Genomic DNA, 4,448 nt, shown 5'->3' on the forward strand with positions numbered 1-4,448 from the left:
AGCAATTTGAATTGTCACGAGTGTGTGCAGGAGGTCACCTCTCGGCCTCACAAACTCCCCCGTCACCTGAGATCTGTCCTCCAGGCTTCCTCTGCTGGCCACACAGGGAAGTTTGGTCTTCAAGAGGTTCTGATGCTAACAAGCCACAGGGTTGACGAATAAACGTCAAGGGTGTAAATCAACAGAAGATTAAAGAGAAAAGAAGAGGAAAAGCGTGATAACCCATAGGCTGATGCCACTAAAAACAAATGGGGTCAGAGTCCTGTGGAATCAGGTGGCACGCAGGCGTCCTCCTAGAGCACCTACCCACAGAGCCCCCAAGCAGCCCGTGCCAGCTTTGAACCTGAATTGCTTCCAGAGCAAGCAGCTGTTCTATACACAGAATGTTATCCCTTATCTAAAAAAATAAAAGTGGGGAAAGAGGGGAAAACATTAACATGTGCTCAAAACTACAAGCTGTCTGTAGGCAAAATAATTTTTGTTTAAAAGATGGCTTTTTTCCCCTCATTTTAAACATTTTTTTCCTTCCCGAGCGCCCTAATGACTTGTTAGACTGACGCCTAATAAACAAAACCCAAAGTGGCTGTGAGGATTTCTTCTTGGTCGCCTTAACACCACTCCCACCAATCAGCATTCACACACACACGCTGAGTTTACTCAAAACTAGTCTTTCTGATTCTTCTGCTTCTTCCAGGATGGGGGTCAGAGCCACAGGTCCCTGCGATGTGGTCTGCAATCCAGAGGAACCCCTTGCCCTCCCCTCCCAGAGTCAAGCCTTGTGTCTTTCGTTAATTTTTCTTCTTGGTGACACCCGTTTAAGACTGACTGAAGGGGTAAGGCCCGCGGAGCCCCTTACTGTAAGTCACGACTGATAAATTGTTTGCGTGACTGCTGGGGGACAGATTTACAGAGTTCTGGGGAGTCTAGTCTCATCTTGCTCGGTTTGGTCAGGCACGGGAGCCCGTGTGTTTTTGCTGATCGAGTCGAACCCGGAACCCTCAGGGTCTTTTGTTTTCATCTGACTGTCGGTTCTTCTGGGGAGAGGCAAACAGGGTGAAGTTTCCTTCTACCTTGCGATGTGGCTGTGTGTGGAACTCCGTTTCAAAAGATGACAGCTGCTGTGCTACTCCTAGAAGTCCACCCGCCTCCACACTGAGAATGACCCAGATGACATCTCCATAGTAGAGTCCTGTAGCAGTGCACATCCGCCACTGTCCCTGATCCATTCCTGCTCTGCTGGGGCTGCACATCTGGACGCTGACATCTGCAATCTCCTGGGGGTTTAGCAATCTCACCAACACCATGTTCACATGTCCAAGTTGGTCTCCCCTGACATATTTAAGACAAACCCCTGGAGGCCAGGCCTCTGCCCCAGAATTCTGGATCCGCCATGTTTTTATATATTGAGCATAAGGGGATATCGACTCCCGTTCTTCTATGGTGACATCTTCAACAAAGGACACAGACGGCACACTGATGTCTGGGCTCTCAAAGTCATAATAGGCGCCAATTGCTCCTTGTAGGTTCCAGCTGGTCATGTCCAGGAGGAAGGCGCAGCCGGCCGGGTTGAGCTGGAAGCCGAGCAACCGCTGGAACTCAGAGACGAGCACGTCCTTGTCGGCGGTGCCCAGGCAGCTGAACTTCTGCACCAGCCCAGGGTCCGGGCCCACATCCATGCCGTCTGTGGCTGGTGCCGGACACTCACTTCCCCGCCTCCTCACAACTGGGCCGCTACCGCGTCGCCGAGCCCGGGGACCGCGAGGGGGGCCGCTGCTAGCTGGCGCCGCGACCCTGCTCCTCCGGGTTAGGCCCCAGGCCTCTCACCGCCCGCAGGGATAAACTCACTCAGCCACGGGCTCACTCTCGCGCTGCCCGCCCCCCCACCAACGCCGACACCCCGCCGGGCCACCTCTCACTTCTCCCCTGCCTCCGCCTCAAGGTGGATTTTTTTTTTTAATTTAAAAAGTGATTCTAGAGTAGTCGGTATTGGTAAACAGCTGTGACTTTTAAATTCTGATAAAGTTCCTGCCACAATTTTCTAGGATGTGTAGATAGTGTTAAGAAAACTTAATATGTTTTTTAATAACAAACAAACATATGTATGGTGCTTCCTATGTGCCAGACCCTATTCTTAGTGTAGCACTTAATACAGATTGACTCATTTAATCCTCATAGCAGCCCTATGAGGTAGGTACTATCATTTCCCATTTCACAGATGGGAAAGTTGGAGACATTAACTCGTGCCATTAATAACAGAAGAACCAGCATTTGGACTCAGGTAGTCTAGCTCTCCCATCTATCTGCTTAATTACTACACCACCCTGGTGCCCTAAGACATATGTGAATTCTGTAAAGTCAGAAACAATACTTATTTAATGTCAAAACAGAGTTTACCCTCAGTATATTCTAACTTGTCCCCTGCCCACTAAAAGTGAATACAAAGGTCTGTAAATCCAAGTTAATATATCCTGTTCCATTATTCTGATTCCATAAGATTGGAATGAGAACCTTTGCTATTATATATAAAAATAAGGCATTTCAATACAATGAGATGTACAATCTTTTCATGACTTCAAATGTTATCTATTCATAATAAAAGTGAAATTATACTCAATTTCTCCATTGTACAAAATAAGGTACAAATTGTGAAATTTCTATTAGTAAAAATATACTGTTACTTATGTCAGACTATTAAATTAGCAATCCTTTATTATTTCTTCATAGTACAAAGGAAATACAACTTAGCAAACTTTAACTTTTTCTAAAGGAATTTTATCTGCAACCATTTAAAATAAATGTGTGTGTGTGTGTGTATACGTATATATACTGTAGCAATTTATTTTGCTTTTCTCCTACGTCAATTTTCCACTGTCAGAAGCACAGTACCCTCCACACTCTGGATCTACCTGTGCTTTATTTCTCCCTCTGGTACTCACCACTGTTGAACCTACTCTATATGTTATTTACGGTCAATTTATTGTCTGCCCCTGCAGAATGTGTGCTCCATCAGAGGAGGGATTTGTCTGTTTTGTTTACTGCTACGTCTCCAGCACTAGAACAATGCCTAACACGTAGTAGAGAGTAAATAAAAGGCTGTTAAAGGAATATGAATCTCTGAAGAAAATCTCCCTGCAACAGCCTCCCCCTCCCTCCCCCACCCCCCAAATCATACCTTTGGGGAAGACACTGTGTGAACAAGATGAGAGCTCTACTTTCCCTGAGTGTGAAAGACTGCAAGGGAGTTTGCAGAGCCTTATGGAGCCCTGGGAAGTGGATGGGTCAGTCTTGCTGTCTCCCTGTAGTACAAATGGCTCCTGTTAACCTGCTTAATGGAGGTGAGGAGCTGGGGGTTAGTCTCATTAAGAGCTTTCGAGGTAGTGATTCAGCATATAATTCAGGATTTAGTGTGACTTAATAATATAGTCAATTCTCACGATCACAGATTCCACATTTGCAAATTTGCCTACCTGCTAATATTTATTTGTAACCCCAAAATCAATACTCAGGGTGCTTTTGTGGTCATTCACAGAGATATACAGAACAGTAAAACATGCCAGCTGCCCAGAGTGCCTGCTCCCAGCTGAGACCGACAAGACGACGTTCTTTTCATTTCAGCTTTCTTACTGTAAACAAGTGCCACTTTGTTTTGCACTTTTGTGCTTTTTGTTGGTAATTTCACTATTTAAAATGTTTAAAAGCACAGTGCTCCCTAGTGTTCCTAAGTGCAAGAAATTACGATGTGCCTCATGGAAAAAATCTGTATGTTAGATAAGCTTCTTTCAGATATGAGTAACAGTGCTGCTGGGCATGAGTTCCATGTTACTGGGTCAGTAGTATGCATTAAATAAGGTGTCCTTACAGAAACATGCATAAAACAAGGTCGTGTACTGATCACTTAATGATGAAAACGTTGTGAACAGAGGCTTAAGGGAACTTAACCGTGTATTTCCCCCAGAAGCAAAGGTTCCGTATTCGCTAAATCACTGTTTGCGGTGACTTCTATAGAACCTAACTAGCAGGCATAACAAGAATCAACTGTAGCTCCCCTGGAGTTCTCCAGCATGGTTCCCTTTCTGACTTTGGAAACATCATCTCTGTGCTTTCTCACAAATAACCTTCCCGGACACAGTAAATATTTACAGAAAGCCATGGATGAGGAATCAGCAAACCTGAATTCATCCCTCCTCCCCCAATTTGGAGGGTCAGTCTGAGGAAATTACTTAACCTTTCTTGGTAAAGCCTTGTGATCTGCAAAAGGTCTCCTTAACTGAAAGGAAGAGCGTGAAAGCCCTCTCATGTTGATGTGTGTAAGGTATTCTTCCAAGCTGAACAACGGCTTTTTCCTTCAGATCTCAGGGCATCTTGGCAGCATTTTCATGGAGTTCCATTGTTAACAAATTTCAGGAACTTGATCTTTGGGTTCAAGAGATGAAAAGACAGTCCCCTTG

At 45.1% G+C, this 4,448-nt stretch overlaps 1 pseudogene across 1 annotated transcript; it reads right to left on the bottom strand.

The window, feature by feature from the left end:
- Positions 1–815: 815 nt before the first annotated feature.
- LOC309973942 (protein ILRUN-like) lies at positions 816–1,676 on the bottom strand (annotated as a pseudogene). The gene has a single exon. The product of its transcript is annotated as a protein ILRUN-like (transcript).
- Positions 1,677–4,448: the final 2,772 nt, after the last annotated feature.

This window comes from Leucopleurus acutus (assembly GCF_964270905.1).
Source record: "Leucopleurus acutus genome assembly, chromosome: 17".
Lineage (NCBI taxonomy): Eukaryota > Metazoa > Chordata > Mammalia > Artiodactyla > Delphinidae > Leucopleurus > Leucopleurus acutus.